The following is a 13,874-nucleotide window of genomic DNA, read 5'->3' as shown; positions in this document are numbered from 1 at the left end:
TGCAGGACTACATTGCCAATGAAACCCTCAAAGAAATTGGAACCGCATAAACAAGAATTGCCACTCGACCTCTGACTTTCAACAGTCAACCCTCTTAGTCCTAAAGGTGTTCTTTTTGAGATGGCTCCTACTTCTTTGCTGCTTGCAGAGCATATAAGGGGTATTCATGTTTTCTGCTGTCATTGTATAGGAAATTTAACGCAGTTTGTGAACGTTCTACCCGTCAGACAGTGACAATGGACCAAGAAGTCCGTCAAGAGCAGAAATGTGATTCGATATTTTTGTTTTACAATATCTATATAGGATGGCCAAAAGTAATAACAAATTAGAAAAAAAAAATTCAAACTCCGAGCGTTTATGTCTCCGGGATCAACCTCCACCTGGGTTCCAGTCTCTCACACTTCTCCTCAGAGTATCCAAGTCACCATTAATTGCAGGTTTTCAGAGCTCCTGGTCCCTTTTCTTCCTTAATGTGTGTTCTTGTTCACCGTCATGCTTTCTATCACTCTCTGTTGCTCTCATGAAATAGTCCCAGACTTGCAGGAGAGGAGCGACAGACTCTCCACTGCCTTTATTAGGTTTCAGTCAGGGGTTCCCCTCCCACATCTCTGATCCCTTACTAAGGCACCGGTCAGATGCGTGTTTCTGCTTCCACCGCTAATGCCTGCCTTGTGACAACCGTTCCTCCTTGTCCCTTCCTGCTCCATTTGTCTAGCAGGTCTGGTAAGTCACTAAGGAGACAGACAAAAGGTCATTTGTTCATACAGTGTTTTATTAAACAAAAGAGAGTAAGTCCTATCTGTAAGGAGGTTTCCTCCTAGTCTTCAAATAAAATATTAAAGGGTGGTCGTCAGAATGTCCTCTGTCCAAAGCTTTATCTACTGTGAGTTCTGTCCCTACCACAAACAAAAGGATCAAACATAAAGTCAACCAAGAAATGTCTTTTAAGTGTGGTTTCTGACCCCCACCGAAATGTCTCTTTATTCTTCTTCTCCTGCGTGTAGAATAGTCTCTGACATTTGCAGTCAGACCTTAGTTACTAACAGTCCTACACTTCTGTATTGGCCACTTTCACGCAAATGCTCCCAAAAAATAAAAATAGGGAGTAAAAATACTCCAACAAAAAAAGGAAACAGACATGTAGAACATTGTGCCCCTGCTTTCACCCACACAGCTCAAAGGATTTGTTTGGACAGTAGTGCAAGTAGTACCAAAGGAAGAAACAGGTACTTTTAATTAGGTGCAAAGAAAATTATTACAAAAATATTCCCGTGTTCCATTTAAAAACAAAATACCCCCATTGGGAATTGGACTTACATTTTTATGCCCTAAAAAATCATTTTACTCCCTAGTTTAAAATAAATAGAGAGTAAAATACTTCCACTTTCAAATCTTATCTGGAGCACTGTTAACTCAGTTGGGAATGTGGCGTTTCTCACCTCGCCTTGGGTTGTGCGTCTCTCTCCCCATGTTGGGGTCTTGTTTCTCACACCCCACCTTGGGGGGGTCTTGCTTCTTCAACCTCACCTTGTGGTCAGTCTTGGTTTTCTGTTTCTCACATCCCGCCTTGGGATCTCCGGTGTCTCACCCCGTCTTGGTGTATCTCGTTTCTCACAATGCCTCGGGGTTTGGTCGGGCCTCTCCGACCTGCTCGTGGTTCCTTCGAACCATCAAGTACCTAGTTTGTTGCAGCAACGTTCCTTGGGGGGGGGGGATGCCGTCTCCTTGGCCGGTGCGGAACGCGATTCTGGTCTCCCTTCGGTCTTCTGCGTCTCTTCAGCTGCATGGGTTCTTCCCATCAGGGCTCGACGAGACTTGCGTTGGTTTCAGCAAGTTCAAGTTGGCCACTTACTGTGTGGACTGGATTCTTCGTCATTCTGCAGGACCAAGCCTCCCTGTCTCTTGGCCTTGTAGGAGGCAGCTGTGCTCCACAGGCTCTGGGGCTCCTCCGCTTTCCACGCAGTGTGCATGGTGCTGCTAATTTGTGGGCCACCTACATTTGCTGTCCAGTTCTGCCTCCAAAAGGGGACATGTCCTGTGTTCTACTCTGCAGGCTTTCCTCTCTCCTGTGCCGATCTCGCGTGTCAGTTATGTTCCACCATGCAACAAGATAAGCACAATGGATTGTCCAGCGCTTCATACAGGGATGGCAGCACTTAAGTGTCAGAAACTACACTAGCCACTTCTAAAGGGTACTCACACAGTTGTCTTTTGTAATTACCATATAGCTAACAGAGATAGTGATCTCTCAGGATATCCTGTCCTCTAAGGGTAGGATCACCCACAGTGAGATCCCACTTGTCATCCCACTTGCCTTGTCCACTAGGGGTTGTTATGCGGGCTCACCTCCCTAGTCCCAAAGGGAGTAGCTCCCCCTTGTGGAGAGGGGATGAATTCCCTGGATTCGTCACAGGCCTCAAGGTACCAGTCACTTTGGTATCTCTTCTTACTTTATCCTAACACCACCTTCAAAAACTCCCACCAACCTCTAGTTCTTCGCCAACAATCTCCTGATCTTTATACCTTTCTGCCGGACCTCCTCTTTCTCCACCAACCTCCTCTGTCTTATCTGTACTAACCAATCTCAAGCCTTCTCACTCTTGCAACTCGGTTCTCCAACCTTCTTCATCTAAACCTAGACTCACTGATCCCCCCCAATCCTCCTCTACCCTCATGTTGGATCTTTAGTGATGTTCTGCACCTGTTTGGAGATTAGTTAGGGGATGGAATTGGCTATCCACCACATTGGTTTAACTGGATGATTATTGGGCAGACCAAAAATGTATCTGGCCGGTCCATCAAACTGCAATTCACCTTCTTTGCACAGTTTCTAAAGAGTGCTGCTTAGGGAGAATCTCATTCACTTGCTTTCAGACCACGTATGCTCAGTGTCAATAAATGTCTCAACAGAAACTCATGTTCAGGGCATGCTTAGAAATGGCGCAACCGCAATTTGTGGTTCTCCCATGGCACAGGAAACGTGTTTGGTGAGTTAAATTTACCCATGTACGAAAATGTAGGTGGCACACAAATTAGCAGCGTTGCATCTGGCTAACAGAATCTTGCAGATGTGCCGACCATAGCACTAGATTCCTAGCAACAGTAGGGTTCTTACAAGCGTCTGGGTGCATAACAGAGTGTTCATTATACATTGAGCCGTTTCCCCCTTTTCAGAAATGTTGGGTCCAGTTATTAAGAGATTCCTGCTTTATGATTTGGGGAGGGGGCCCGCTCAGGTGCCTCATGTGACTGTCCCCTGAGACACAATGGGGCCAAATGTTAAGGCAGAATACCGCTTTTAGAAGATCTTTAGTCAAACTCTAAGGGTCGTCTTCTCTTTTTTGCCAGGTTTCTTGGTTTAGGACTCAATTATTCCTCCTTGCCAGGCTTAATCCAAATGAGAGTGTGGCTGTTTTTATATGCTCTTCCTGAAGAGTCCCGATGGCTCTGGTTAGGGAGAATTATCATGTTAATTCCCCCTCTACCTTAGAGAGCCCCAGCTCTTTTTGCTGGCCTTTAGGTCTCTCATGTCATTTTAATGTGATTTATTCTCTGTGTTTCTTTTGACTTTGGAGTCTGTCAAACTCCATAGGCATCATCTTTACATGGTGTCACACAGCACCTTCAGTGCAGTGGCACAGGGAAGTCTCTTAGATTTCCCAAAGGTTTAAATACCTTCTCCTGGTGAAACTACTGTTTCCAAGAGCAGTAAAGTGAAATTGACTTTACTTACATTTTGCAACTTTCTAGACCCAGCATATATTATTTTACCATAGGATGCTGGAGGAGTTACTTAGTATCCCCTTTGTCTAGTTTCTCATGTAACATTTTTATGCTACCCTTTCTACAATTAATGGCTGGTGGCAGTGGTTTACTTTTTACTACCATTGGGTGTTTTTACTGCGGGCTGCGTTCGCAGCCACATAAGGCACCCCATGGATGCCCATTTTGTCAAAAAGGCCCGGTCTTCTTTTTTCAACATTTCTTGTTGGAAAGGTCCTTCTTGAGATTTACTCTGTGCGCCAAAACACGTTTGGTACCTTTGTTTGTTTTGTCTTTGGCAGGATTCACGAGTGAAGCCCACCTCTGGCTCCAGTATGTCTGGCAGGGAAAGGAAGTGATGGAGTTGCCCGAAACTCCCTGTGCTTAATCCCCTTGGTTACAGGTATGCACCCAAAGGTGATAGGCCGGCAGGCTGTCCGGTAAGGACAGCCACCCTGCTATGTGATCGACAGCTAGGCTGTATTGAATGGGAGAAACCTGCATAAAAGGTGAGGCTTTTTGGCTTGGAATGCAGAGTTGACCACTGGACGAAGGAATCGGAAGAAGAACTTAGAAGAGATGCCTGCTGCAACTCCTGGACCGTTGGTTTGCCCGGTGAAGCCCTGCTGCTGTGCTGAAGCTCCAAATTCGCCTTGACTAGAGAAGCCCTGCAAGGACGACTTCTCCCTTTGAGTTGGTGGGACCAATCAACTCCAAAGTAAGCCCGACTGGACATCCTCTCGAAGCTGGTTGTATTTCCACTGCTGCTGGAACCGAACAGCCAGGGAGGAGGAACAGCAGATTGTGTGTGTTGCTTTTAAGTCAGACCCGAGCGCTAGGAAGATCCTCCGGACTTCCCTGATACAGGACTGACCAAGCCTGAGCCACCTCAACAGAGTGCTGGTCCCCAGAAGCAAGGAAAGTCTGAAGTGGCATCTGAGAGCCGCAGTGTTGCTATATGCTGTCAGACACGAGGAGCTGAAACAACGAAGGAACGCCGAATTGAAGTTTGCCTATTGCTGCCGCTGTCCGTCCCATTGCAGAGCAGGAGTCCCCAGAAGTCCACCCTCTTTTCCCCACGACTGAGGACCAGGAACAAAAGGATCTGCAGAGCTGCACAGGAACACAAGCCAGCTGGAACCATTTCTTCTAACCAGGGGTACTGTAAAGTCTATGAGAACTTACCTCTCGTTGTGTAGCCTTACTTGCTCTCAGTGCAGACCTGTCTTGGTTACTGTGCAGAGTTGCCAAAGCTTTACCCCTCACAAGCCTCTCATCTTGTGGCCCTTCAAGTGTTCTACTTTTCTACAAAGATTTCTAAAAACATTGTGCAAGACTTTTTACCTACCTGCAAAGAAGATATTCAGCTCCCCTATACATTGTGCAATTAACATTGGCTGTCCTGGCTCCCCGAGTGACTCTTCTTACCTCTGACTCTGTGCTTTATCTTTTCGCCAGGAAAGGGTTAATTTACTGAACATTGGAGGGTTTTAATAGTACTTACCCGTTTATGAATGATTTGTAACTTTTGTTTTATTCCTCTGTTCTCTCTTTTTCTCGAACCTCAGTATTGCTCTAAATGTGCCAGTGATAAATCAATGTCCACAGTGTCTTAGCTATTTAAGTCACCTGAGGGTGTAGGAAGTGTCTGTGTGCCATCCCCAATGGGTATCATCTTATTTAGAGAAACTAAGAGTATGCTTTATAGTATATTTACATGTTTTGCTCCCTTGCTGAAGAAGGCTTATGTAACTGACTGTGAAATAAATTTATCATAGTTTTTATCAAGAAACCTTGTGTATAAGTGTTTATTTGAATAACTGTGTGGTGAAACTGTCACAACCTTACTGCTCACATTGACCCCTCTTGAGATAGGCCTGGCTGCTTAGTCACACTACCAACCTGTGTAGTTCAGCCTTATACCAACTGTTGGAGGTCAGGGTTATTGTAGTGCACCCAAAGGGTACTGCATACAATCTTGCTTAACAGCTCCCAAGGCAGGGGTAACCCAAAAGTACCCCATAGTGTCCCAGAGAAGGTATGTATTGTAGTCATCATTTATATAGCGCCATTTTCCCATTTCTATGGCCTCAATGAGTTTTGTGGTTGGCACGCCTTCGGGACCAAAGTCCAAGTATGGAAAAACATTATAAGAGTAGACTTTAAAGTGCATGAGTACATTTTGACAACACTAGGACTAAGGAGGGCTGGCTAGCCTCCGGTAAGCAACCCAAGAGGTCAGGTATCTGGGCGGGTGCAGTCGGCGGCAAGACAGAGCATTAGTGCAGGAGACTCAAAGCGTGCCCAGGTAGACCACATTTATCGTATGTTGTCGCTGTATACTAATGGCAGAGGTGTTGAGGCACGTCTGGGGTTTCAGTGTAAGAAGTTATGTGAGCAGCTAGACCAAATTCGACATAACCGTAGCTGCATCCTAGAGTGCATGGATGGGGAGCCGTGTCTGTGGCAGGTGTCCACAGACATGGTGCCTTTATACATACCTTAAACTCAGACAGTTTTTTTTCGTTGTTGCTTTGTATGATTTCTTCTGGCACTGTGTTCCGGTTACTCCAAGTCTGCCAAGGCGATAGGCTGGTCATCCGAGAGAGTCTTCTAGTGGGGGTAGAATGCTACCAGTGGGAAGGACCTGGCTAGTGGGATTATTTGAGTGCAATAGGCAAGTAAATTAAATAGACATAGCTATTACACATCTTCCATGTATTAAGAAGATTAACCAGGTAATCTAATAAGCGCAATGGCAGGGGATACTTGCATGTAACCACTGTGCGTTTTCTGCGGCTAGTCTGAGCAGTTATAGGTGCAAAGGGGTTTCTAGCAAGTGTCAAGCAAGGACGGAAACTTTGTAGGTGCAATACTTTGAGTGGAACCACATCTGTAAGTTAGATGCAGCGCCAGGCCACTCATATCTAGGTCCAATCCTATGACCTGGCCTTTGCCCATATTGTACGGGTCTCAACTATGACCTATGATATTATTTCCCGTCCCCAAAAGGCACCTATCCAAGTGCATGTGTGTTATGCCCCCCAGGAGCATCATATCCATTCTCAATTAGGCATGTGGCCAGGTTGGTGGTGGCTTTTTCGCCTGCGTGAAATGGTTCCAAAGGGTGCTTTATCTCTTGCCTTTGCTTATATAAAGAATATGTTTCATAATGATATAATGTGTGGAAATTCTCTCATTTGTTATTACTGAAAAGCATGTACTGTACCCGTTAACTACTGCCTATCATCTCCTTTAGTTAGGCCTGCACTGCTCTGTAGCACTATCACTTAGAGAGCCAGGAGAGCTTTAGGAAATCACTAACGGGACCTATGTCAGGAGATGTGCATCTTCCTAACACCTAGGGAGGGCTTAGGGAGCCATCCTGGCCCCTTGGGCACCTTCCCTGAAATACCCAAAGTAATGAAGGGGCATTCATCACACCCATTTCAGTTAATGTCCGGAGGTGGAGAGCTATTTGGAGGGCAGGACAACTTATCTGGGTCGCATACACCTGTCCCGATCCCCTACTTCCTGTTGCTTCTCTGCACACGCTTTTTTCTGCCCGCGTTATCTGCACAGTCCTTTGGTCTCCTGCCTGCTGAGGACATGCAGAGCGGGGTCAGTTTGTGTTTCTTTCTTCTCAATTACGGTGACAGTGGCAGGCCCGCAGGGAACCTCAGACAGGACCACAGAGAGGCAAGTTCCAGATCCCCCCCCACCAATGGCCTCCATGTGAGGTAGCAATCAAGAGATTGCTGGCACAGGACCAACTCTGGAGCAGGTGTGTTTGCCTAAACCCACTGCTCGCTCACCGTGTTCTGTGCTAGCCCACGGTTAAGATGGATTTCTAGAATCTGGCCTGGTGGACAGATTTTAGGAGGCCAACCTAGTTATAGTGAACAGGGAACTTTGAGAGGTTAGCCAAACCCCAATCAAAGTAAACATGAACAGCAGTCAAGGCTTTTCTCAGAAGTGTGCAAGTGGGGTCAAGGGTCAATAACGAGCCCACACAGTGAAGCACGCAATAATACAATTTAGATATAGAACAATACAAATATGTATTATGGGTCTTTGCACAGACTTAAAAATAAAACTAGCAGGTGATATTTTCACACAATTCTCAACAATAATCTCAAGCAGACAATCTGCTAAGTTTGTTTCCCATACAATTCCACACCGTTCCACCAATCTACACCAAATTTGGCACAGTTACCCGTTAGGACCCTCGGGATATTACTGGCTACATGACATTTGGACACCACGTATTTCCCCAGATTTCAGCCCATTCACACATGACATGCTTGCCTGAAATCGGCAAAACTTCAATGCAATCAACGTAGAAGGACCGGATAAAGCTAATTTGAAGCATCTCAATGCTAGGAACAACAATGGAAGACATCTCAAAGCCCCAGGATGCACAGTTTCCAAATTATTTGCACTGCAATGTGCTGCACCAGATAAATATTTCAGCACCTTCACACATGACGGTTTCCTGAAATTGCAGAAACATCAATGTGGTCGTAGAAGTACTGAATAAAGCTCATTTTAAGCGTCTTGACCCAAGGAATAAAGTTCGAAGGTCCCTATGGGATATCGAAATCAAGGCCCTAAAAGGCACAGTTTCAGATATTTGTTCCACAGTGCGCTGCACACATTTTAATATTGTGTCACTTCTATGCTTTTCCCTTTGCAGATGCCTCCCAAAAAGCGAAAATCTATTGGACAAATGAATCCAAAATCAAATAAAGTGAAATTATTATGAGCAGCTGCGAGACCTCACAGTGTGAAGGGTGATGTGAACAACCATGAATAAGGCAGGCTGAGTCAAGGGCTGCAAAGACAACTGAGCAGACCGACTTGAACAACAACGAATAAGGATGTCTAAATCAAGGGATGCAGAAACAACAGTAGCCATGTGTAGTATAGGTACGTTTTGCTAATAAACATATATACTTTCACCATATGTTCTTAAAATGCATTCAAATTACTTAATGAGAGGTAAGTAAATGAATACAGTAAAGTTGGAATCAAGCGTGAGAGGAAATCGGACAAAAAGACCGAGATTAAATGACAGATTGGAGATTTGGCTGAATTTCGGCCATTCGAAAATACCGAATGGCCAAAAAGTGCAAACAAATCTCCCATTCGGTGGCGGGGATTGCGGGGGTATCCGCCACAGCTGGTCCCGAATAAAAAGGGGAAAGGTCCCTTCGGTGCCGGTTCACCATCACGGTGAAGGGGGAACAGGCGTTGCAGGGACAAAGCGAGTCAGCAGTAAGGTAAGTGGGGGCCCAAGCCAGAAATGTTCAGGGGAGAAAAGACTGAAGGTTATTTCGGAAAAAATAATCTTCGGTCTTTTCTCACTCGAACATTTACATCTCAGGCTTTCAACCCCGATCCGTGTGAGAAACCAGACAGTGACTCACCCGCTTGTCCCCAAGGAATCTGTCATCCAGGTGGCCAGGACACAGCCATCACATTTGGATCCAGTTCCTGGGGGTGAACCAGTGCGGGAGGATCACCTGGATGAGGGGTCTTCAGGGAGTGGGACGCCGGATGGTGAGACGCAGTATCCCTTCCCTGTGACACCTTTTACCCATCCAGGGACTCAGCCCCCGCCCCCTTTCTCGACACAAACACTTTCTCTCGGACAGCTCACTGTAAGAGAAAACAGACTAACACCCGAGCCGTAGACCTGAAATTTCCCAACACAAGGGTCAGGCAGAGTCAGGCAATTTACTGATCATTACACAAACACACACCCCGGACTTCCATCACACTTTCCCACATGGATAAAAGGCGAGGCACGAAAGCACACGAGAAAGCAGCAGTTCCGAGATGGCACTTTAATACGAGGAGAAAGACGGCAAGACCAAAGAGGGTTGCAAGAAGGCAGGTGCCCTCGACCTTTTCAGAGAAAAAAACGCTACTTTCAAGAGCCCTCGAGAATAAGATACATAAGACTTGGAATTAAATCTGAAGAAAGGTGCATTGTGTGTCGGAGCTACCCGGGGCTCTACCCTGTTGTAATCCAGCCGGGGGCAACGGGGAGCAATTGCCACTGTGGTACTGTTCTTGGCTCGTACAACAAAGCAGCACCTGTAAAGTCAGCACAGCCGGTGAGTCAGAGAGACTGATAGCAGACCGGTCTGTGTTAGAAAAGATTGCAAGCAGCAACTTTGTATTAAGCAATCTGAAGAAACAGTGTGTGAAGTGTCTGTGATGAGCAACACGAATATAATTGAACATCCAAGGAGTGATTGAACTTTTGAAGCCAAGATAGATACTATATACAAAGTAGTCTGGCACCACGTGGGTTCTCATTCGAAGGTCTCTGTTAGGTATCCAACTGAGAGGTGGCAAATGTGAACTGTGAAATTGAAGTGGTCCTGCAACAGGTCAAGCTAAAACCTGTTCAAATTTGAAAGTCTTTGATAGCTAATACGAACTGCAATTGGTCCAAGCCCGTCTTGTGTAGGAGAAGGATCTGAGCCCAGCTGTGGGGGATCCGGGATGAACCGCGAGTCATCTGAAAAAGGATATTCTCTATACATTGGAGAAGGGGATCTGAGCCTGCAAGAGGGGGTTCCAGGGTGAAGAGTGATCACCTGACTTGAGTACTTGTAAGAGGAAAGGAACTTTGTTTGTTTTGGTACTTTGGGCCCTCTGAATCAAGCAACTTGATAACTTAAGAGACTCGGGTACAGAAGGCCCTGATGCTGGTAATGGAACAGTGTCCTCGTGCCAAAGAAGTGCAACAGTGTGCTATGCTCGAGTGACCGGCCTTGTCCGGTGCAGAAAGCATGGGGAAGGGAGGTCAACAGCCTGAACATCCCGACACATAATTTTTGTGAACACTTCTTTTTCATTAACACTACCCTACCCTATTTGTATTTAGAGGTAAGGATTGGCAATCTTTTTTTTTTTTTTTAGTATACCCCCTTTTATTTTGAAGAGACTCCACTAGGTCTGCATTATTATTTGATGGTCACAGCTTGCTCCCATCTGTAGATTTAGGACTAGATAGGCATTTATCACACCCTTCCTAAAAGTTCAATAAACACCCCTGAACTTTGGTCACTTCTGTCTGTCTTACTATTGATACCATGCATTTCTTACACAAGTCACATGCAAATTTCCATTACTGAAGCAGTCCAATAACTAGGAAGAATGGGGCCTTGTGCCCAAACGTCACAGAAGCCACAATTCTTCTCCCAGAATGTAGTTTCTGTAGGCAAGTTATAATTGTAATTATGTTGGTGAGTTCAAAGAACAAGATTACCAGGTAAGTAAGTTGAGTTCTTAAGTTCTTATCATTCAGCTGGTACTACCCAGGTTAGATGACCAAAAGGTAGTGGATTAGAATGTTAGCATACAAAAGGCACTGCTTCCCAATGTTATCGTACTGAGGACCGGGGAGACAAATATTTTGCGTTTACTTAGCATCCAGACTCTGATCTTCCCATGCCTCAACTGAGAGGGTGGGGGGGGTCACTGGAGGTTGGATTTCCAGGACACCTCCGAAGGCTCAGGACTGCTGGATCATAGAGAAGGTGTGGAGACTAGTTGGTCCCACTAGTCCAAGGGCTGAAGCACTGCTCAGGGTCTTTGGGGGGCTTCACTTGGCCAGGCCCAGGAAGGGATGCCAGGCGACATTAGGAGTCTTCTTCGGATCTTCAAACAGCTGTTCTTCTACAAGGTATTCTTGGATCCAACGCTTATCTGAAGAAACTACTGCAAGAGTCCTTTATCCAAAATACTGCCTGGAAGCATGTCCAAGCCCACCAATGGTAAGGATCTGCACCATTCAAACAGCCAGTAGTTGTCCAATCAGGGACCGCTATTGGTGTCACTCATGCCCTGTACATCTAGACTCTTTGGCTCCACAGATGTGGAATGGGACTAGGCAGTTCCACCCACTTCCTGGGGCACACAAACACAGCACTAGCATGCAAAAGCAGCAGCTTTCCCGGGCAAGTGCATGACCTTACATGGGATTTCCTGACCTGGCAAGGCAGGAAGAAGGCCAAACTACAATATGGCCAAAGAACAAACAAAAATCTCGTGCCACTCCATTTTGGAGCACTAGCCACGTTTAATAGCCATATGCGCTAAACGGAAATGTGCACACTAGAATTAATGCAAACATAGTAAACAAGATATCTACTGCGACAAGTTTGTCTTTGGGCACGTATAAAAGTAACCAAAAAAAGGGTAAAAGGTTAGGGTGATCTATCCCCATTGCACTTCATTTTAAGAGGCTGTGTGCAAGGTTAAAAAGTTACACAAATTAAAAAGATAAAAAGGGGAACATAGTTTCCCGATACTGATAGTCTGAAGGACTGAAGGACTGATCAGTTTCTCCCATAACAATTTAGCCAAAAAGGTAAGGAAAGTGAAGCTGAAGGCTACAAAAAGTTAAAAAAAAAACAAATCAAAAAGTTTGGGGGGGTTAGAAACTATGGAGAGAAAGTTACCAAAAGAGACATTTCCCCAACACCCACAATAACTGAAGCAAAACAAACTCAAATGTATGAATAGATTATAAATAAAGATGTAGGAAATACCAGAAATGGAGAATGCAGTTGAAGGATATAATCCCAGAGGTGGCACAGCATCTCCCCGACAGCTGTGAGATCTCCTCAAGAGGTTAGAGGAATATTATTCCTTTGTTACAGGGTTCTATATGAAATATTTGCACCATACCAAGCAAGTAGCAATATGCTCAGTACAAAGAGGGAGACGATCTGCCAGTATAAAAAGAAATGGCTCTTGGCCCCCCATCTTTACAGCAAGGTGGTGCATTCAGACAAACTAAAGAAGCTGGCTCAATTAGAGGCCCCGTTTACCCTGGCCCTTTCTGCAGAAAGAAAAGGTTCCAAAGCCCAACGTCACACAAGTGATCAGGGTAGAGCTGCTAAAGAGATTTGGGTCCTTCACCTGGAAGAGGTAATCTCACCTAGAACGGGATTTGCTCTTATACCCACCAAGGAAGTCCTAGCCCATTCAACAAAAGTTGAGTATTACTGGCCTCAATGCACACATTATTGCCTCTTGGTGATTCTCAGCAGCCTCTTTGTTGTCTCCGAGTTCCCAGGTGTTCCAACTCAAGCATGCAGAATTTTAATTCCTGCAGTTCATTAGAATTTGTCAAGTCTTTTCTCAGAGTCATGTATTGTTTTTTTCAAGGGCAGTATTCATCTTTTTGTATATCTGTCATTTGTGATAAGACATCCCAGACGGTTGTGATGCTGGCTTTAATTTCTGTGGGCGTTTCTTAAACAAAGGTTTCAGAATGTTCTTTATAGGTAGCTGACCAACATGCATCATCTTGAGGTCACCCATGACCTGCCTGCCTCTGAACACCCCTCTTCCAATTTCAACATGTGACTTGGTGGTGAAGCACTTATTATTCAGATTGGTTTTCAGTTTGGCGGAGCACATTTTGGAGTACCAGTTCCCTAGCCTAAGAAAACATTACAGCGACAGCTTGGAGCACTTTCAATGCCCAAAACCCCAAGAGTACTGCTTTATTTGGGAATGGCAGTTTTTGGGCAGTGCGAAAGCAACGAATGCTAAATAATGATTTTCTATATGGCAGAGAGGGGAGGCAGCTGGCAAAAGACCTTGGTCAGAGGATCTTGGCACCACAGGGATTTACAATGTGAAAGGCCTCAGATCTAGCTTCTTAGATCTTGCCCTGGATAAGCAGGCGTCTCTTGAACACACTGAGATACCTTACTTGCCATGGAATAGGGGTAAACGTAGGGTAACAGGGGTTGAGGAGTCAGTAGACCCAAGACAAAGGGTCAAACATGAATTGCGTGGGTACAAGGCAGTTATTTCAAATGCCCATCAACGCTCGGTTCTACAATAACCGGTTGGCTTTGCCTTTCTCAAACCAACAAGGGGGTACTGGATCTAGAATCCTGGTACTCCTGGCAATGGTGGAGGGTACCCAATCAATGATTATTTTTGGTTTCAAGGCATAGAATGTCCGTTAAATACAAATTGTGTACTGATCCCTACAGTACGACTTTCACTTCACTATGAAAGATAGTATGGGATGAAGATGCCCATGTTTGTGAAAATGGAGGTCAGAGTAGGTT

General features: G+C 45.3%; 1 protein-coding gene across 2 annotated transcripts in view; it reads right to left on the bottom strand.

Moving 5' to 3' along the window:
- NEIL3 (nei like DNA glycosylase 3) overlaps window positions 1-13,874 on the bottom strand; it is a 216,534-nt gene that overhangs the window by 189,167 nt on the left and 13,493 nt on the right. The window lies entirely within an intron of this gene.

The sequence above is a fragment of the Ambystoma mexicanum genome, chromosome 6q (assembly GCF_040938575.1).
Source record: "Ambystoma mexicanum isolate Mex_15411 chromosome 6q, UKY_AmexF1_1, whole genome shotgun sequence".
In the NCBI taxonomy this organism is placed as follows: Eukaryota; Metazoa; Chordata; class Amphibia; order Caudata; family Ambystomatidae; genus Ambystoma; species Ambystoma mexicanum.
This window is presented reverse-complemented; position numbering and strand designations above follow the sequence as displayed.